Source organism: Echinops telfairi, unplaced genomic scaffold, assembly GCF_000313985.2.
Source record: "Echinops telfairi isolate 266 unplaced genomic scaffold, ASM31398v2 ScPeMD7_7467;HRSCAF=8505_1, whole genome shotgun sequence".
Classification (NCBI taxonomy): Eukaryota; Metazoa; Chordata; class Mammalia; order Afrosoricida; family Tenrecidae; genus Echinops; species Echinops telfairi.
Genome location: NW_022111368.1, coordinates 43,399,950 through 43,422,625, shown reverse-complemented (window position 1 = coordinate 43,422,625; position 22,676 = coordinate 43,399,950). Strand labels below are relative to the sequence as shown.

Here is a 22,676-nt window from a genome sequence, read left to right as displayed (position 1 = left end):
TTGATTGCATTATTGAATTGTATGATATGTGGATAAAGTGCTAATAAAACTGTTAAAAAGAGAGAACAATGTTGAAGAAATACCCTCTTGGTCGGCAGATTTTGCATGGTGCCTGTTGATGTGCACTTTGTCTTAAGAGATGGTCAGGTGCCCCTATGCACACTTGTTCATCAGAAGAGCGGTATTGAAAAGCTGGTGATAAGGAGTCCTGGGAAGCAGTGGATAGATGGATTTCTCAGAAGCAGCCCAGTATGTGGAGATATTTGCGTCCTTTGTGAATATTCACTCCGGAGACTCCATTGCAGAGGAGGCTTTCAATAATCAAGTTGGTAAAATGTTATGTCATATGCATGTCAGTCAGCCCCTTCCCCTAACCATTTAAGTAGCCCTCAACCTTCCTAATGCCACAACCCTTTAATACAGTTCCTCATATTGTGGTCACCCCCCAACCACAAAATTATTTTCATTGCTACTTCATCACTATAATTTTGCTACTGTTATGAATCAGGCGACCCCTGGGAAAGGGTCATTTGATACCAAAAGGGGTCCTGACCCACAGGTTGAGAACCACTGACTAAGTACTTAGTCCACAACCTCATTCATAAAGTATCTGTGGTGGCCAGGTTGAAAGCTCAACAATAGGGATTGTCTCTCCCTGAGGCTGTGGTTATGTATTGGGCTGCGATCTTCAGGGTGAGCAGTTTGAAATCACCAGCTACTCCTTGGGAGAAGGATGGGGCTTTCTACTCCTGTAAAGAGTTACAGTCTCAGAAACAAATAGGGGCAGTTCTACCTTGTCCTAAAAGGTTACTATGAGTCGGCATTGACACAAAGGCACAAGTTTTGAGGGGGAGAAATAGCTACTGCTACTGCTGAATAGCTAACTTTCCATAGCGACTCAATAAGCTACCATTATCTGAAGAGAGGAGCCAGTCATCTGCTGGAAGATTAATTATATTCATCCTTTTCATTTTGAAGGGGTCAGGGATTTATCTTCACTGGGATAAAAACCAACCAACTCCCATTGAATCAATTCTGACTCAAAGTGACCCTATAGGGCAGAGCAGAATTGCTCTGTAGGGTTTTCCAGTCTGTCAATTAAAAAAAATCATTTTATTGGGGGCTCGTACAACTCTTATCACAATCCACCCACCCATCCATTGTGTCAAGCACATTTGTACATTTGTTGCCCTCATTCTCAAAACATTTGCTTTCTATGTGAGCCCTTGGTATCAGCTCTTCATTTCCCCCCTCCCTCCCCACCATCCCCTACTTCATGAATCCTTGATAATTTATAAATTATTATTTTGTCATATCTTGTCCTTCACCCACTTCTCTGTTGTCCGTCCCCCAGGGAGGAGGTCACATATAGATCCTTGTAATCCGTTCCCTCTTTCCAACCCACCTTCCCTCTACCCTCCCAGTATCGCCACTCTCACCACTGGTTCTGAAGGGATCATCTGTCCTGGCTTCCCTGTGTTTCCAGTTCCTATCTGTACCAGTGTACATCCTCTAGTCTAGCCAGATTGGTAAAGTACAATTGGGATCATGATAGTGGGGTGGGAGGGGGGATGGACCAGGAAGCATTAAAGAACTAGAGGAAAGTTGTATGTTTCATTCTGCACCCTGACTGGCTCATCTCCTCCCTGTGACACTTCTGTAAAGGGATGTCCAGTTGCCTACAGATGGCTCTTGGGTCCCCATTCTGCACTCCCCCTCATTCACAATGATCTGATTTTTTTGTTCTTTGATGCCTGATACCTCATCCCTTTGACACCTCATGATCACACAGGCTAGGCTGTCAACCTTTATGACCGGAAACATCTTTCTCCTTCTGAACAGCTGGTGGGTTTGAACTGCGGATCTTGCAATCCAGCAGCCCAGCACTTAATCCGCAACACCCTCCTGGATAATAAATTGCCTTCCTTGCCAGTCTCACCATATGCAATGGTAGGAAATGCCTTATGTACGGCCACAGTATTCTGTCCACATTGTTATTAGCAAAAAATTTAAAATCAGCCGCACGCTGTGTCCTGCTCGCTCCCGCAGGCAAAACAATCCAGGTTTACTCTCCAGACAGACAGCATCTGCAAGGACAGACAAGGCATCATCAAGCTGCATAACCTGTGGCATGCGCTCTGCCACAACGCCTCCCTCGGAGCAGAGAGCCAGAGAGCGCGGGACTCCGCGCCATCATGTGCGGCGTTTGGGCTCTTTGGCAGCGATGAGTGCCTCTCTGTTCAGTGTCCCGGCGCCATGAAGATTGCACCAGAGGCCCAGAGGCCCGATGGATACACCAACTGCTGGTTTGGATTTCATCGGTTGGCAGTGGTTGATCCGCTGTTTGGAATGCAGCCAATTCGACTGAAGAAATGTCCTTACTTGTGGCTCTGTTACAATGGTGAAATCTACAACCACGAGAAGCTGCATCACTGCTTTGGATTTGAGTATCAGACCAAAGTGGATGGTGAGATCCTCCTTCATCTTTATGACAAATGCGGAATTGAGCTAACCGCCTCTCTGCTGGATGGGGTGCTTGTGTTCATTTTATTGGCTACTGCCACTAAGAACTTGTTCCTGGGCAGAGATACCTATGGAGTCAGACCTTTGTTTAGAGCCGTGACTGAAGATGGGTGCTTGGCTGTGTGCTCAGAAGCTAAAGGCCTTGTTCCCTTGAAGCCTTCCATGACTGCATTTTTAAAAGTGGAGCCTTTTCTTCGAGGACACCACGATGTTCTGGACTTAAAGCCCAATGGCAAAGTCGTGTCTGTGGACATGGTCAAATACCATCATTGTCGGGATGAGCCTCAGCACGCCGTGTGTGACAATGTGGAGAAGCTATTCCCAGGTTTTGAGATAGAGACCGTCAAGAACAACATCCGGATCCTCTTTAACAATGCTGTTAAGAATCGTTTGATGACGGACAGAAGGATGGGATGCCTTTTATCAGGAGGTTTGGATTCCAGCCTAGTTGCTGCCCCCCTGATGAAGCAGCTTAAAGAGGCCCACGTTCAGTATCCCTTCCAGACGTTTGCGATTGGTATGGAAGACAGTCCTGATTTCCAGGCAGCTAGAAAAGGAGCAAATCACATCGGAAGTGAGCACCACGAGGTCCTCTTTAATGCTGACGAAGGAATTCAGGCCCTGGATGAAGCCATATTTTCCTTGGAAACTTATGACATTACAACAGTCCGTGCTTCCGTAGGTAGGCATTTAATCTCCAAATACATCTGGAAGAACACAGATAGTGTGGTGATCTTCTCTGGAAGGCTCAGATGAACTTACACAAGGTTACATATATTTTCACAAGGCTCCTCTGCTGAGAAAGCTGAGGAAGAGAGTGAGAGGCTCCTGAGAGAACTCTACTTATTTGATGTTCTCCATGCAGATCGAACTACTGCTGCCCATGACCTTGAACTGAGAGTCCCCTTCCTGGATCACCAATTCACTTCCTACTGCTTGTCTCTCCCACCAGAAATGAGGATTCCAAAGCATGGGACAGAGAAACATCTCCTACGAGAGGCCTTTGAGGACACCAACCTGTTACCTAAAGAGATTCTTTGGTGACCGAAAGAAGCTTTCAGCAACGGGATAACCTGGGTGAAGAATTCTTGGTTTCAGATTTTACAGGACTTTGTTGAACATCAGGTTGATGATACAAGGATGGCCCCTGCCTCGGAGAAGTTTCCCTTCCACACTCCGAAACCAAAGAAGCTTACTACTACCATCGGATCTTTGAACGCCACGACCCTGGTCGGGCTAACTGGCTGACCCATTACTGGATGTCTAAGTGGATCAATGCCGCTGACCCTGCCGCCCGTACGCTCACCCATTACAAGTCAGCCGCCAAAGGTTAAGTGCTCTCTAAGCAGAATAGTCAACGGGAATGCTGCTTGTTTGCGTTGTATGGTACCACAGCTGGGTCCTGGGAACAAGGAGCCAACTACCCAAGTTTACTTAAATAAAAAAAATAAAATAAAAGTCTTAAATTAAATAAAAGTGTTAAATCGGGAAAAAAAAAATTAAAAATCAAAAGAAGTATGCCAGACCAGTGGTAGACATAACCAAACACCTTGAGGGAATGAATTGTTGGCCATGTAGGACCAAGGTCTCAGAGGATACCAAGGTCAATGGACCTAACCTAGTTCAAAAGGCTATGTTCTACATTCTACTTTGGTGAGTAGCATCTGGGGTCGTAAAAGCTTGTGAGCAGCCATTCTACTAGTATTTTCTGACAGAATGGATCAATGAAATTCTCTGATTTCCACGATAGCTTGATGGGGCTCAGGCCATTGTCACTGGTAGACTTACCCAAGTTTTCAGCAGAAGGTAAAGGTCTCTGAGTTTGGAGTTTTGTTGTATTTTTTTCCTGTTAAGAATTCTCCATTTGGTAATGGTGGTGATCAGGTGAACTTAGTAATGAGATAATAACCAGCTACATCCGTTTCACTTGGCATTGGAGACAAGAGCAAGGAGGTCCGCGTTCATTGGGTTGTCAAGCAACCCGGAGGCATTGGGGAAAGTAATCAAGATGAAAAAGTCTACCAGCTCTGTCTCAATCCACAGCAACAGAGCCTTTTGGGCTGGAGATATTTTTATGGGAAATGGTCTTAAAGGCTTCATTAGCGATCCGGACATACATCCTAGAGGGGAAGACAGATGCTTTACAGAAGTACTGGGAGTAATTTAAAAAAATCATTTTATTGGGACCTCTTACAGCTCTTAGAACATTCCATAAATCAATTGTAGTAAGAGTATTTGTACCTATGTTACCAGTATTCTTTTCTAAACATTTACTTTCTATTTTAGCCCTTGGTATCAGCTCCTATTTTTCCCCTTCCTATCCCCCTCCCACTCTCATCACCCTTTGATAAATTATTATTATTTTCATATCTTACACCAACCGATGTCACCCATGTTTCTGTTGTTTGTCCTCATATCTTCCTGGTATCACTACACCCATTTCTGTTCTGGAGGGGCTTGTCTGACCTGGATTCTGTGTGTCCTGAGCTCTTATCTATACCTGTGCACATGCTCTGGTCTAGCCCACCATGAAAGGCAGGACTGAGGTAATGATAGTGGGGGGTGAGGAATCCTCAAAGAACTAGGGGAATATTCTGTGTTTCATTGGTGCTATACTGTGCCCTGGTTGACTGATCCCTTCCTTGTGACCCTTCTGTGAGGGGATGTCCTATTGTCTTCAGATGGGTTTTGGGTCTCTGCCCCGATCCCCTTCATTCTCAACAGTATGTTTTTGTTTGTTTGTTTGTTTTGTGTCTTCTGGTGCCTGTTACCTGGTTCCATCAACACCTCATGATCACACAGGCTGGTGTGCTTCTTCCATGTGGGCTTGTTGCTTCTCTGCTAGATGGCCGCTTGTTTAACTTCAAACCTTTAAGACTCCAGACGCTATATCTTTTGATAGCCAGGCACCAGCAACTTTCTTCACCACATTTGCTTATGGACCTATTTTGTTTTCAGCGATAATGTCAGAAGGATGACCATCACAGAATGCCAGGTTGTTAGAACAAATGTTCTTCATTGAGGGAGGACTTGAGCAGAGGCCCAAAATATTGCCATATAAATATATGTACCTCTATCTTTCTGAATTAATGTATTTACATATGTACACACCTATGTTTATACCTCTAGCCACAGCTTTGCTTCCTAGATCTTTCCTCTGCTTCCTTTTACCTTCCTCCTGCTCTGCCATCATGCTCACCCTTCTTCTGGCTCTTAGTAATTCCTCTCAGCTAGAATGCTGTTGCTTCAACACCACCAACATTTCTATGTCCTCCTCGTTGTTGCTTTTAATTCCCTAGTTGTTCCCCTGTCTATAGGGTTGTTTGCTTGCTGCTCTCTTCCCCCACCTCCTCCTCCCCCCAAGTCCCTCCAATTGCTTTCTCCTCAGGCTTGCTTCCCATGCCTCTTAATTTTCTGATCTAGCAATAGGAGCACCAGGCATGTGATTCTACCTGGATGCTATCTCAACTTTCCTCCAATCTTGTCTTTCACAGTTTTATTGGCACATAGTCCGCATATCATACAATTCAATAGTTCAATCATGTCAAGAAGAATTGACATCAATTTTTGAACGCTTCCTCTCCCCATGGTTAAATTGCTTTGGAAAAGAGTTGTGTCATCACAATCAAGTACTGGGAGTAATTTAAAGGTCTCTGCTCACAAAGAAGGGGAGGCAGTGGCTCAGTGGTAGAAGTCTTGCCTTCCATGGAGAGAACACCAGCTTGCTTCCTGGCCAGTGTACCTATGCACAGCTCCCACCTGTCTGTCAGTGGATGTTTGTGTAGCTATGCCTAAAGAGGCTTCAGTAGAGCTTCTAGACTAAGATGCTGTTGTTGTGAAGTGCCATTGAGATGGTTTTGACTCCTAGCAACCTATGTGCGCTGGTCCTCCACCGTCCTCACAATTGTTGTGGTGTTTGAGCTCATTGTTGCAGCCACTGTGTCCATCCGTCTTATCGAGGCCTTCCTCTGGTCGCTGCCTCTCTACTTTACCAAGCATGATGTCCTTCTCCAGGGACTGGTCTCTCCTGATCACATTCCAAAGTAAGTGAGACCCAGTCACACCATCCTTGCTTCTAAGAAGCAAGACAGCTGTCCTGGCTGTACTTCTTCCAAGACAGCTCTGTTTGCTCTTTTGGCAGTTCATGGGACTTTCAGTGCTCTTCTCTTCTCCAGCCCCATAATGCAAATGTATTCATTCTGCTTTAGTCTTTCTTATTCAATGTCCAACGTACACATACTTATCAGGCAATTGAAAATACCATAACTTGCATCAGGTGAATTTTAGTCCTCAAAGTAATATTCTTGCTTTTCAACACTTCAGTGGTCTCTTGACTGCTCTTTCCATGGGCACTGATTGTGGATCCAAACAAGACAAAATCCTTGACAATTTCAACCTTTTCTCTGTTTATCATGATGTTACCTATGGGTCCATTTGTGAGGATTTTGGTCTTCCTCACATTGAGTTGTAATCTATATGGAAGCTGAGATCCTTGATCTTCATCAGCAAATGCCTCAAGTCCTCCTCACTTTCAGCAAGTAAGGTTGTGTGAACAATCTGCATATCACATATCGCAGGTTGTTCATAAGTCTTCCTCCAGTCCTGATGCCACATTCTTTATTCATATAATCAAGTTTCTCTGATGATTTGCTCAGCATACTCATTGAATAAGTATAGTGAGAGGATATGACCCTGATGCACACCTTTCCTGGCTTTAAACCAAGCAGTATTTCCTTGTTCCAGTCCTAAAACTGCCCCTCGATCCATGTATAAGTTCTGCGGGGCACAGCGAAGCACTCTGGGATTCCCATTCTTCTCAAGGCTATCCATGGGGAAAAAGCCTGGTAATCTCCAATACAAATCAGCCCCCACACACCCTGTGCATTGCAATGTCTGATTCATCACCTGGAGTGGGGACAGTGCAGGCCAGGCAGCGGTTCATTCTGTTGTGCATAGAGTTACCGTGACTTGGAAAACAACTCTATTAACAGTAATCGCTCTCAAAGAAGTTACATGAAATCCCAATTAGAGCCATACACTGACAGCTTCCGTCAAGTTTGTTGTTTATTTCCTGAGGAAGAGTCCACGGGAGATAAATCCATCTCACCCAAGCTTCTTAGTGGCAGGGTCAGGCATCGGGCTTGGTGTCTGAATGAATCGTGCAGTGGGAAGGCAGATGTATCAGGGCTGAAGGCATCAGAGCGAGAGAGAGTGCGCCCTTAAGCAGGGAGTAAAGTTCTGAATGGGGCTTTGAAAGAGCAAATGCACGTGGATGGTTTGGAGGCCAGGCCTAGGGAGTGCAGTCAACGTGCAGGAATGGAACCTGGCTCCCCACACCCTTGGCTGTGAGAGATTTCCCCAGTGAAGGTAAACTCTACCAGCAGCTTGTTGGGAGAAAGGGAAGGTAACATCTGGAGAGGGATAAAGATAGAAAGTATTACTGGATTTTTTTAGGCTGCTCACTTGAAAGAAGCGCATAAATCTTTCCTTTGCCCAGAGCCCTGCTCTGTTTTTTTTTTTTTTTTTCTGCCTTTGACTGTGGGTGTGTAGCAGGTGGGAATAGAGAAGCGGGTGGTCAGGAAGTTTCTCATCAACGGAAATCCCCTCTTGATCATGAAATCATTCGAGAGATTTGGGGGTTGGTAGCCATAGTACTTATGTGGCTGAAGAGAGAGAGAGAGACAGATGTGAGTGAATCAGAGGCGAGGACAAAGTTATTTGATCCAACGAGAAAAATAAATGCAAAGTTCTACAGGGAAGGAGGAAACTAACAAGGGAGCCAAGGACAGAACCAGCTAGCAGCAGAGGGGGCGCTACCACTCACTCCCCACCTGACTGTGTTAGCTTCCTGGGCCTGCGGTAACAAAGGACTCCAAGGACAGAAATGTATTCCCTCACAGTTTAGCAGTTCAGAAGTCCAATATCGTCGTGTAAAACCCAACCTCAAACCAACCAACCAAGTCCTCAGTGCCTTCCAGTTGATTTTCACTCAAAGAGACAAACAGCTGCCCCTGGGGGTTTTCAAGGTGGTAAATCTTTACGGGAGTAGAACGCCTCATCTTTCTCTCCAGAAGTGTTTGGTGAAGCCCAGCATACTGTTAGAGTAAATTATTTCAGGAGACTGATGGAGAAGCCATCCCTGGTTTCCTATACTTGGCTTTTGGCAGCTGCCCACAATCCTTGACATTTCTTGGTTTGTAGATGCCCCATTCCAACCTCTTTCTCCGTTGCCACATCTCCTTTTCTGGGTCTCCTTGTCCTCTCCTTTCCTGATCAAGTCACCAATCATTGGCTTTAGGGCCCACCCTGAATCCAGTAAGTAGCTCTGGTAGTATTGTCGGGTAAGCACCGGACTGCTAACCTCCAGGTCATGGGCTCAAACCCACTAGCCACTCCAAGGGAGAAAGATGAGGCTTTTTGCTTCCATGAATATTTACAGCCTAGCAAACCCTATATAGAGTCATTATGAGTCAGAATTTACTTGATGGCAGTGGCAGCTGTATCTAGAACAATGCCATCTTGAGAGCCTTATGTTTGAGATGTTAATGAATTAATTTCATCTGCTAAGACTCTAGTTATAAATAAGGTCACATTTTCAGGTTCGAGGTGGACATGGATTTTGAGGGGAATGCTATTCAGGCTAGTATATTAAATTCCATCTTATATGCTTTCTATACTTGTGTGTGTGTGTGTGTGTGTGTGTGTGTGTGTGTGTGTGTGTGTGTGGCGCATGTCCCATAGCACATTGCTTCTGTGTCTCTTGGATGTCTATTGTCTGTGGTTCCGTCCCCTGCAGGGCTTCAACTGAGAATTGGAGAGGGGGTTGGAGGAAGGAAGCCGCGTCTTCTTTTCTTTTGTAACAGTTTTATTGGCATTTCATCCACATATTGTCCCATTGAAGCAGAGATTCTTGGCTTTCTACTCAGAGCCAGCGGAAACCCTAAAGATCCCCTCCACCTTGCCTTCTCCCTCCCTGCCAGCCATTCGAATCGCCTTTGACACCCAGCCCCCTCCCCTGTGAGCAGCCAGGCTGCTGAGATTTCCTTTTAATGTGCCTGTCCTCTTAGTCAGCACAAAGGCCTCTATTCTGTTCAACTGATACCCTGCTCCTCTCCCTGCAGTCAACATTTCTCTCGCCTTAATCCCTTAAAAACCCCTTAAACAACTCAAAAGCAATAAAGAGATAGTTCTTGGTTACATTTCTCCCCTTTGCTTTGTTCTTCCTAAACCTGTTCTCAGATTGCAGGCCAGAAGGTCTTTGTGTGAATGTTGACTCATCTCCTTCATTCTAATGAGATCACCGACAACCTAAACTGGGCTGCTGATGCGCCGGGGCGGGGGTTGAGTAACTGAGCTGTCTGGCTGCAGGACTGCTTCCTGGAGGACGATGGGGGAGCAGGGACCTGTGAGGTTAGAGACTTTGCAACATCAGTTGCTTTCAGGGGCCTGAAGGTCAGATCTTGGAATACTGAGGGATCAGCACATGCCCAAGTGACCCGATCTCTTCGGCTGCTCCCCTACATCTGGCATGGTGCTGGCAGTCCTGCCCCCATCTCCCTCCCTTGGTTCAACTTTTGTTCTCCTATGAAAATACACATTACCCATTGAACTATTGTTACCTCTAATTTAGCTTCTGAGCACAAAGAAGTGCAGAGAGAGCGTTTTTTATCATGAATCATTTACATTTTTCCCACTGCTTTCTCTGCATGTATGAAGATGATATACACATGGCATTCTCGTTTGTCTTGCTCGTATAGTACATTTCATATTAGTGGGGTGAAAGAGGGATTTCGAATCTTAGACCAACCTCCATTCCCAGGAAAAAACGCACTCTATCGTCTTGTTAGATTTGATTTGCTGTGATTTTGTTAAGGAACTTTTGCATCTATAGTCCTGGGGTGTGTTTGTTTATGACGTTCTCCAGTGAAATCTCTGTTTTCACTAGCAGTTGTTAACGGCTCTCTTCTCCAGTGTGTGATGATGAATTTATATGGGACTGATATTACTTCTTTTGATATGGTTGCTAGAACCCCAAGGGAAAGAGACTGGCCCTGGAATTTTTATTCTAGTGAGATTTTTAATTGTGAATTTTAAAAACCGATTATTGCCTATTTTACTGATTTTCATTGAGAGAAATGTGCACACAGAACTTGAGTATCTTTCATTCAGTTCACTCTGAGGTACTTTATAATTTGTATTGCTATTGGAAATGTCCTTTTACTTTTAACTTATTACCATGGAACATTTCAAAAGCTACAGAAGTAGAAAACAGTGTAATGAGCTTTTTCACCTCACTTTCAACAGCTGTCAACACCAGGCCAATCTCATTTCATCTGGGCCTCACTACTTCTCCCTACGTCCTAGGTTATTTCCAAGCAAATCCCAGATTGCATGTCGTGGTATCCATAAATACTTCCATGTGAGTCTCTCACAGATAAGAGTTTCCTTTAAAATACACAACCATTTAAAATTACAATCATCAATTACACTGGAAAAAATTAAAAATAATTTCCTAAGATGATTACATATCCAGGTAGTGTTCAGATTTCCCCAATTTTATGAAATGCACGTGTTCTGGAAGGTGTGTTTTTTCTACCTCATGATTTATTCACTTGTATTTTATAGCTGGTGTGATCAAATTAAAATCCAATAAGGCTCACCTGTTTTATTTTTTTAGGAAATATTTTTCAGGTTATTTTTAATAGATTCCAGAGGCCCTTCACTCTCTTTACCTTCGTTATTTATTTGTTGAAGAGCATTTTCCACATTCTGTATTCTTCTGAAGTTACTCCTTGTGTTATTCTATTGTCTGCGTTTCTTATGAATTGGGTCTAAAGGCTCAAATAGGTTCAGTTTTCCCCCTTCGTTTCACATGAATGCCCACAACAGAAATGGCATACCTAATATTCCATTGGATTATGTAATTTTATCTTGTTAGTTCAGGTGTCAAATGCTGCCGGCTGCCTTTCATTCTCTGAAGTTATATCTCACCAGTGGATTTCATTGTTGCCAGAGCAATTGGTCCATTATAAAATTCAACTTTTTAACTAATGAATCTAACAGCCATTGATGATTATTACCTAAATCCATCATCTCTTTATCATTGTCTCTGAGACATATTGTCTGAAAACTTCCAAGAAAGGCAAATATTCTATCGTCAAACATTTGATTACTTGTGTACATTTGTTACAGGAGGGATAGGAGGAGTGCTTGATTCATTTTGCCTTCCAAATTTTAGAGGAATAATTTGATTTCCTCCCATCTGCAAATGTTACCATTGAGGAACATTTCATTTTGCTTTGTTTTATTATGTAAAATTATGGACAAAACTTTTTACTGTGTATTGGGTGAATTTTACTGAGCAGTCAGTTTCCCATTGAACAATGCACGCCCAGTTGGTTTCATCACTGTTTGCAATCTCTGCATTGTAACATCACTTATCCCACACCTGCTTCTGTTTCCTTTTCATTCCTAATCCTCCTGAACGTTGTTCTTGAGTAAATGCTGTCCTTTGGACTTCAAATCTTTGATTCTTCTAAGGTGTGTGTAACCCACTAATGTTCTTGCTCCACACATAGAGTTGTCTATCGTTTGGCTGAAAATTGTGCCTTGAAGCGTGAGTTGCCTTCCAGGCTTGAAGGGTGGCTAGGGGCACAGTCTTGGGGACGCCACCTTTGTCTAGCTGACCAATAAACCTGGTCTTTAAAAAAATAATTTTGAGTTCTGTTCCCCAGCTTAAGAAATCACAGATATTTGAAACCATATTTGAGGTACTTCAGTTAACTACTCGTACTCTTCTTTTTGGCCCTATCTCTGGCGGGTAGGATCCGACTACTGAGGTTGGCTCCTGTGTCTTGTTGTCAACCTTGTAAGATAACCTTTGATTGCTTCTTTGATAAAGAGTCCTAAGATAATCATTTCTGTTTCCTTTGTGAGTGTTTTTAAATTAGAAAACATGTCATAGACTTATATGCTATTTTCAATTCAATTTTAGGATTACAGGATTTTTACTTAATTTCCTTGATCTTATATTTATGTCTCTTCTTGATTACGCTAAATATCTTGATTCCTAAAGAGGTTAGCATTAAGTAATATTACCAACAATATGATGACTGGAATCAGATTAAGATCGCTGTGTGCTCTTTTCTGGGGATGTAGAGCCCAATTATTGCCCTTGAAATTTACTTGAATTATTTATCTTCCATGGGCCCCAAACACCAACTTCACACCCTAATTTGTTTGTATTTTATTTATTTATTTATTTAATTTCACCAGTTTTTATTTTATTTATTTATTTTTTAACGTTTTATTAAGGGCTCATACAACTCTTTTTTTAAAATCATTTTATTAGGGGCTCATACAACTCTTATCACAATCCATACATACATCAATTGTGTAAAGCGCGTTTGTACATTCATTGCCCTCATCATTCTCAAAACATTTCCTCTCCATTTAAGCTCCTGGCATTAGGTCCTCATTTTTCCCCTCCCTCCCCGCTCCCCCCTCCCTCATGAGCCCTTGGTAATTTATAAATTGTTATTTTGTCATATCTTGCCCTGTCCGGCGTCTCCCTTCACCCACTTTTCGGTTGTCTGTCCCCCAGGGAGGAGGTCACATATAGTTCCTTGTAATCGGTTCCCTCTTTCCAACCCTAATTTGTTTTTAGAGATTATTATTTTTGTATTTATTTTTTGTCCCCAAACCCGAGATTATTTTTAAAATTTTAACTTACTTTTTATAATTGTCTAAATGCTTACCTACTTCCAAAGTAAAAATATATAAAACAAGGAGCACTGAGAGAACACCCCTCCCCCCACCAGCCCCCACGCCCTATATCCTCAACTCTGCTTCTTCCCTTACCTCTAGTAATTACGCTTATTCGTTTTAGGAATATTCGTCTATTTTAAATGTAGATTCAGATATATGAGGGTATGTAAAAAAGAATTACTCTAAAATCACAGAAACCTTTCTTAAACAAAATACCGCAATGAGGAACTGGTTTCTCGGTGTATCATCTGTGTAGGACTGTACACTCCTGAAGGTACCGTTTTCCTATCATCTCCCCCAAAGAATTCCGTGCTCTTAGAGTCCACCTGTAACAATGGCAATTTTGGGATCTCCAGGGGACTCAGACCAGGTACCTGTCAAATGCTCTTGGAGTTTTTGAAACAGAGAGAAGTCTGGAGGGGCAATATGTGCGTTGTAGGGGGAATGTAGTAAGATTTTCTAGTGAAATTCTCCTAGGACGGCCATTATTATCCTCGGAAAAGAAGTAGGTGCATTGTCATGATGAAAGAGAGAGAAATTCCTTGGTGCAACTTTCTTTTATTTTCTCATTCATGAAGCTTTTCGTTTTCTTAGAGATCCTACCTTATAAGCCTCTGTGATTTCCTGGTGTCCTTTGAGAAAGCCGATTCAGATTGCTCCTTAGGGACCCTCACACAGGTGCCAGAACCTTCTACACTGCCCTCTCTGACTTACTTTCACCGACCCGGTAGATCCCCTTTAAGCACTGTTGGACGGCACTCCAGTGAGTCTAAGGCACGTGTACTATTGAACGAACTTGTCTGCAGCCACCCGCAGATCGCAAAGACACGTTTCAACATGTTTAATTCGAAATCAACGTGCACATGTATGAGCTGAACTCTGAGAAATCATCAATTACTTTTCACTTCCCTGATCTCCATAGCCAACGCTATAGATACAGACAGACAGCCTGTCAAATGATCTTTAATAGGCCTATGTTCAGAGATGTGAGAGAAAGATGAGGCTTTCTATTGCCATCAAGATTTACAGTCGATCCCCAGGGCCAACAATGAGAGTAGAGATACCAGGAGGATTAGGGGAGGGTGGGGGGCGAAAGGGGAATCATCACAAGGATTAGCCTGTAACCCCCCCTCAGGAGCACAAACAATGGAAAAGTGGGTGAGGGGTGACAAAGGACGATATAAGAGATGAAAAAAATCATCTATAACTTATCAAGGGGTTGTGAGTGAGGGCGGTCAGGGGAGGGAGGGGGAAGAAATGGGAGCTGATATCAGGTACTCAAGTGGGAAGAGAATGCTTTGAAAATGATGATGGCGGCATATGTGCAAATGTGCTTGACACACTGGATAAATATATGGATTGTGATAAGAGATGTAAGAGCCCTCAATAGAAATATTAAATAAAAAAAAAAAGAGTTACCGTCTCAGAAACCCGCAGGGGTAGACATTTTCTCTAGAACAGTGGTTCTCAACCTGTGGGTTGCCACCCCTTTGGGAGTCAAACGACCCTCTTTCACAGGGGTCGCCTAAGACCATAGAAAAACACAAATTTCCAATGGTCTTAGGAACCGAGACACCGCTCCTCTATCGATCTCCTCCAGGCGGGTCCACCCACATGCACATATGCCCATATAGGTGAACGCCCACCCAGCATAAAGACTGTTACCCATGCTACACCATGCTTTAAGACAAAAATTCATTTATTTCTCATTAGAAATCAATATTTCACAATATGTAACTACGTATTATTTTGTGATTAATGACTATGATTTAATTATGTTTAATTTGTAACAATGAAAATACATCCTGCATATCAGATATTTACATTATGATTCATAACAGTAGCAAAATTACAGTTATCAAGTAGCTATGAAAATAATGTTATGGTTGGGGTCACCACAACATGAGGAACTGTATTAAACGATCATGGCATTAGGAAGGTTGAGAACCACTGCTCTAGAACAAATAGTGGGGGAAATTTAAGCACCCAGCCTCCTTTAAAAATGTTTTTATGTCTTATTATTAATTAAAACAATTTTTACTTGATTTTTGAATCAAGTTCGTGCAGTTCAATTAGAGTCGTATATATTTCCACATCTTTAGCAGTTTATTTTTTTTCATTAAAAGGAAGTTTTTCTTCTTCTTTTCTTCCCCCTTATCATCAACTCAGAAAATATAATTAAAACCCCTTCCCATATCTCTACAACATGAAGGGGACAAGGAAATGTGCCCTCACTTCCTATAGACAGGTGATGCTTTCTACCTTTTCCTGAATCACAATATTCTAGGTGACTTGGGGCTGGAAACCATCTCAACTTAGCTTTTGAGCTTTCTATAGTTCGTGTTAGTAATGCTGACATTTGTATATAATAACTGTAAATCCTATAGGCTGATCAATACTCTGGGTATTTGAATTTACCAGCTCATTTCAGATACCACTTACTTCCAGTTAAAGGGCCACAGTCTTTTTTACCAGAACACAAAACTGTGGGGGAGAGAGCAGCCCCAAATATTCATTTAAATGGAAAATGTGAGTCTCGCAGAAAGACATTTTGGCTCCATGGCACACAAGCAGAAATATGTCAGTCCCACCAGACACCCACTTCCTTGCAGGCCTGCGTGCAGTGATGAGTCCTTCTCATGGAGCAGCATCCCGGGATGCTGGGCTGTTAAGCTGGGAGCTCCTTCCTCCACAGGGAACCCAGTTGCCTGTTCCACACACTCCTGTGGGCACTTCATCTCTGAGTGATTTCCACCCCTTCTTCAGCTCATTTCAAGCGATGCCAAAAGGCCAAGAGAGACAGGGCACAGCCCTCCTCTTGATGTGGGCTATGAATGTATATGCTTGGGCAGAGCGAGGGAGGGATTATCTTCTCAGACTTGCAAGGGAGAGGAAGGGGGAGTGTGGACGCTTGTCACAAACCACCTTTTCCTCTTACTGTAAAGTAATAAAAACAAACAACCTCCCTGCTGGGGAGTGGGGCTGCTGTTTACAGATAAACAGAGGCCTGCTGCCTGTTAGGATCCCGGTAACAAAATTCAGTCAGAAGATTGAAAACACAATTGTGTTTACAGATCAGCAGCTGACATGCCAATGTCATGTTGGTGGTGGAAGGCAGAGGTCATGTTTACGGCAAGCAAGATACCCCCAGCAGCCACCATGCTGCTGGGGGTGGAGCTGGAGGAGGAGGGCTGCCGCAGCTGTGGCTCTGCAGTCGCCTGGTGTGGGGAGTTTCAAACCTCATACCACACAGGGCAGGAGCACAGCAGCAAGCTCTGAGAGCATCCCACAGGGCAGCATCACACCTCCCGGTGAGCTGTATGTGTGTGTGAGTGAGTGTGTGTATTGGAGTGTCGTTAGGTCTCATCCTATCGGTTCTGACTCATAGTGACCCAATAGACAGGAGAATGAAACCCTGCCTGGTCTTGCTGCGTCCTCACTTGCTCTGATAGTTGCACAGGTCCACTGCTGCAGCCACTGGGCCAATGCATCTCATTGAGGGCCTTCCTCTTCTTCACCGCCCCACTACTTTCCCAAGCGTGGCTGGTCTCTCCTGAGAGCATGTCCAAAGTATATGAGCCAAGCCGCGTTATCCTCGCCTCTAAGGAGCGTTCTGATTGTAATTTAAAGGTAGTTCTGTTTCTTCTTTTGGCAGTCCACAGTGCTTTGAGTATTTTTAATCAACATCATAGTTCAAATGCCTTGATTTTTTCCTTTGGTTTTCCTTGTTCAATGCCCAGCTTTCACCTGCATATGCATAGATACATGAATATCAAAATCCAAACCACACCCCCTGCCATTGAATCAATTCGGACTCATTGGAATCTGATGTAGGGTTTCCAAGATGATGAACATTGATGGAAGCAGTCAGCCGCACCTTTGGCAGAGTAGCTAGTGGATTTGAAACTCTGACCTTGCAGTTAGCAGTCCCACACTTACCCAACAGTGCCACCAGGGGATATGTGTATCTATAAACTAAAATCCGTGCCATCGAACCCACTCTGACTCTTAGTGACCCTATAGGACAGAGTAGAACTGTCCCTGTCAGTTTCTGACATTGTAAATCTTTATGAAATAGAAAGTTTCATCTTTCTTTCTTGGATTGGCTGGTGGTTTTGAATGACCGACCTTGCAGTTAACAGCCTGTGGTAGATATATAATCATTTGTCAATTTGAGGATTAAGAGTGTAGGGGTAGAGTCTAGCTTGTCAATCACATCATAGCCAGTGAGACATCTGTGTGAGCATCGCTTTCTCCTGAGGATTCTGGGAAATCCGGTACTTTCCTCCTTGGAGGTGGGAGACTCTCTGCTCACACCCTGGGAGACATAGCAGTTGACAAGACACATGGACCCACCCTGATGCAGAGACCCCTGCCAGCGCTGACATGTTTCCAATGCCACTGGATCCAAAGACTTTCTACCCACTGGCCTGTGATTTTCTACATTCGGGGTCATTGCATGTGTTTTGTGAGTCTGAAGAGGACTTTTTAGATTTCTATCAGACATATGGGCTAATATTGGATTTATGGACTTGATCTGGACTGGGCTGAGATGTTTTCTCCATGTTCAATTGCTCTTGTCTATAAATCTCTTTCTTATACACATATGAGGGTCTCCATTACTTTGTTTCTCTAGTCTACCCAGACTCACACACAGCCCAATGCATAACTGCTATGTCACCAGGGCTCCTAGGGGTTTGTGTGTGTGTGTGTGTCTGTGCATATACATGTATGTGTATGTGTGTGTATACATGTATGTGTGTGTATTTGTATATGAGGGGGCTTCAAAAATTTATGGAAAAAAATAGTCTTTTTAAATTCCATTTTTCCCCACTAACTTTTGAAGGCCCCTCATACATGTGACTGCAATTGTTTAGGACCAAAGCTCCCTCTCCAAGCCCAGGTACTGACCGTCCTGCAGGTCAGACACGATGTGGGGGTATCTTGTGCCCTCTGTGCAATCAGAGAGACCCAAGACTATGCTGGCCTGCCACATACTTTCCAGATGATCCTGAACAATGACTTCAGTTTCAGTGACCTGAGTTTGTTGTCATTTTAAAAATAAGAATAATGTTGTTGGTCTCTTAGGGTTGGTGTGTTAGGCAGGGTTCTCTAAAGAAACAAAACCAGGCCACTTATGAGTATATATATAGAGATTGGTTTATATAGCGAGAAGGAATATAATGGCTAATGAATCCACACAGCAGTACAGAGGGCTCAGTTCCACTCACTTTCATGGAACAGTTAATATACTGAAGGTCCTTCAACTCACACAGGCTGCTGGTCCAAGATCAAGGGAGCAGACAGCAGAGTGTGCCATCGGGCAAGACAAGCAGGGTGGGGCGGCAACAGCAGGATGATGAGAAGCTGAGGTGTAGCAGAGGCCAGTAGCCCTGGAGCATAGTCTGATGGATCCTCAAGAAGCAAACCTTCAGCTCTAGAAACACGATCCACGGGTTAGCTCAGTTTAGCTCAGCCCTCAATAGCACGGCACAAGGTGGAGGCAAAGGATTACTGCCATCAGCAGAGTGCTGGCCCAATCACCAGGGAGACAGAGGGAAGAGGGCTGGCCTTGGAAAGCCTTTTATCTTGCTGTCCCCAATCAAGCTGCGATCTGATTAAACTCCACCCACACGTTCCTATGGAAGCCTAGTAGGCACAGTAAACTATCGCAGTTGGTGAGAGGACTCACAGAAAGAATAAATGGAGACTGTTTTCCAGGATTCCTAGTAGTAAGCACTGGGTACAAACTTGGGGAGAGGAATTGCATCAAAGTGGATTCCATATAAATTAGTGACTCGTGAAGTGGGGTAGCAGCTCAGGAAAAGAGCACAGCTGAACGGTGCTTCGGCTGCTCGATTGAAGGGCAACATACAGAGGCAGCACAAGGGAGAGAGACAAGGCAAGGAATTCATCCTGATTAGTTCAGGACTTTCCCAGTGTGAAGAGTACCTGAGTGGTAGTGGTTCACCGGTTAAACACTCAGTTGCTAACCTTAAGGTCAGCGAGTTGAACCCACCTGAAACTGTAAGGGTAAAAGATGTGTCAGTCTCCTTCCATGAAGATGACAGCCTTGGAAATCCTAGGCAGTGTTCTAACCTCTCCTACAGCATCATTATGCATGGGAATCGACTCAGTGGCCATAAGTTTGGGGGGGTGGTAGCAATTACGCCCTTGACTACTAATCAAAAGCTTGACAGTTCAAACTGAACCAGAGGTACCAACTCGGAAGAAAACCCAAATGAGCCATGGCCATCAAGGGAATGCTAACTCATTGCCACTCTTGCAGAAAGGCCTGGTGATCTATTCCTGTCAAGATGACAGCCATTGAGAACCCTACAGAGCAGTTCTGTTCTCTGCACATGGGGTGTCCAGGAGTCAAATCTGTTGGCAGCGGATTTGTTTCTTTGGTTTCTCAGTACAACCCCTCAGTCCCAAGCAAACCACGATGGTTGGTCCCCTTCAGGCCAAAGCCAATTTAGTTGGGGAATGTGTTAGTCTGAGTAGTCTAGAGAAACAAAATTCATAGACGCTCATATGTGTATAAGAACGAGTTTCATATAAAAGCAATTTTATATTGAGAAAACCTCCCAGTCCAGTCCAGATCTAGTCCATAAGTCCGATATTAGCCCATATGTCCCATACCAATCTACAAATTCCTCTTCAGACTCACAAAACACATGCAATGATGCCGAATACAGGAAACTCACAGGCCAATGGGTGGTAAGTCTTATGGATCTCAGCTTTGGCAGGGGTCTCCACATGGCTCCTCCAGCTTCCGAGCTCTGGCTACATCAGCAAAACTCTCTCAGGCTTGTTGTCAGGACTGTCTCACAGGGAGTGAGTGTGTGACCCGTCTCCAAGAGGCTATTTATCTCCTTAGTTCCTCCAAATGAGGTCATCAAGCTGTGACCTGATTGACAGGCTAAATTCTACCCCTTCACTCTTAAGTCTCAAGTTGACAACAGATTACGTAACAACCATAGGGAATGTTTATAAGGAAAGTGTCTCATGGAGTATTTGCTCCTAAGCTGACCCACTTTGTCGTAGAGCCCAGATTTTGGCACAAGGGGCCTTACGAGGGATAATGGTCCTCGGCTTCGTTCCTCATTAATGGCTTTAATTGGACCTAAGGTTATCTGGCAGGGCAACTTCCACCATGCATGCTGGACAAATCCCCTCCCCACTGGGCCCAGTCATTAGGTGGATTTGGTGGGGGCTTGGCGGGGAGGGATCAGGGATGCTGCTTTCTCTTGCTCCATTTCGTGGAGAAATCTAAGCAGAGGGCTAAGTGACAGTGCCTACCACCTGCAACTGGCCTGTTGTGGCTGGAGCAGACCCACTAGGATGAAGTCTGGCTCTTCTTTACCTTGATCCACCCGCAGCCTTGACCTTCCCCATCAGCCCTCTGGATCAGGGAGATGCTTGATTGGAGTCTTCTAGCAGTCAGTTAGCCTAAGGCATCCAGGCCACAGATTGTGATTTCTGATTTGTCAGACGTCTGTGGGTAGGATGCACAGTCTGGCTCCAGGGGTAGGAACCACAGCTCCGTACAACCTGAACCACTAAGTTCTATGTTCTCCATTGAGCTACTGAATGAGTGAAGGGTGATGCTGAATGATAATATTTAGAGAGCATTCAGCATATATGTATTCATTGAAAGCTGAAGTTTAGAAGTTATAAACACTCCTTTCAGTTTTTTAAACTTGGAGAACATGCTATTTTTGCAGTGTTGTGATATAGCCCTTCTTACTCTGCTTTGTCACTCCCACACAGTGACTAAACGTGACTATGCAAAGAACATGCCTGTGGTCCCTCAAGGGGATTGGACAGCTTACTGCTGGTATGCAATTTAGGAGTATGGAGCCTGTGATTGTTAAGGTTATGTGTCAATTTGACTGGACCACCATGACCAGTGTTTGACAGTTATGTAACGATATATTCATCCTCTATTTTGTGGTCTGCTGTAATCACCCTTCATTTGGGAATGTATCGTGAACCTCACCTTTAGGCCAGTGGTTATGGTCCCAGTGGGACTGAGTTGTCCATTATGTTTTAATGGGGCAAGATTAGGGTGGGAAATATCTTGAGAGGTTGTCATCTGACTTGCTGCCTTAAGTTTGTCAACCCCTCTAACCATGTGAGTTAGGAGAGCCTTCAGCTGGAGCCTCCACACCACGTGAGCCATTGCATTGCCAGTGGCAAATGCTGTGAATGACGGGAGGGCTTTACAGAACCCAAAGAGGAGAGAGGGCACTGAGGAGAGGAGAAGTCGCTGTTAGAGATCATGGCGTGCTACCACAGGTTGGAAAAGGTTTACATGTGAGACATCTTTACCCTTTCCCTCATAGAGCCAGCTTTGTCCTGATCCTTATAAAATACAGTATTGATTCAAATACTTACTGTATTATAAGCACAGAGTATCATTTGTAAAAGAATGAATGTATTGCCTAGGAATGGAGGGGTATGGAAATGCTCACTTGCTGCTAGTGTCCTTTGATGAGCAATTAGACAATATCAATTACGTCATCCAGCACTTCCTCTTCTAGGTAGGAACATAGCCCTCCAATTTTCCCTGATGCGAACATTTATATTGGTATGGTACAGTTGTCATGACTATTTAATTAGAATCGATACATTATTGCTAACTGAAGTCTATATCTTATTAAGATTCCATTAGTTTCTGTCCAATGTCTTTTTTCTATTCTAGGATCCAACAATACATTTTTCTGCCATATCTCCTTTGACTCCTCTAGGGTCTAAATGTGTTTGTCTTTAACAAAATCCTAGTTTTTCAGACTTCCCTTGTTTCTAATGATTTGACAGAGCTAAGAAGTACTAGGGAGTGCTCGCTTCGGCAGCACACACACTAAAATTGGAACGATGCAGAGAAGACTAGCATGGCCCCTGTGCAAGAATGACATGCAAATTCGTGAAGCGTTCCATATTTTTTTAAAAAAGAAGAAGTACGAGACAAGCATTTTGTAGATTGTTCTTTAACTGGTGTCTGTCTGATTTTTTTTCTTATGTTTCAACTGGAGATTTGAGGCATGGGGAGGAAGAGCACAGTAGTAAATTATGGTTTTCATCGTATCATATCTGCCTGATGTTGTCAAATTTCTCCACTCAGGCATAGATGAGTGGGCTTCAAAAAGTTCATAGAAAATTTCCAACATCTTTTGATTCCATTTTCCACCAAAAAACGCCCCCTGAAGCACCACTATACACATACCTATAAAGATGTCTGTTTTAATCTGTTTATATTTAAGCTAAAAGGTGTATTCAGACCGATGTCTTCAGCTCCAATTCAGCCCCACGAGGGTCATGTTCACCCTCCTCACTCACATCTGGAGCGACCCTGCAGCGCAGTAGTTACCTGTTGGGCT

General features: G+C 43.8%; 1 non-coding gene and 1 pseudogene across 1 annotated transcript; both read left to right on the top strand.

Moving 5' to 3' along the window:
• Nucleotides 1-2,217: 2,217 nt before the first annotated feature.
• On the top strand, nt 2,218-3,857 carry LOC101648486 (annotated as a pseudogene).
• Nucleotides 3,858-22,135: 18,278 nt separating this feature from the next.
• Nucleotides 22,136-22,242, top strand: LOC115873270. The gene has a single exon (XR_004048317.1). It is a non-coding gene; the product is annotated as a U6 spliceosomal RNA (small nuclear RNA).
• Nucleotides 22,243-22,676: the final 434 nt, after the last annotated feature.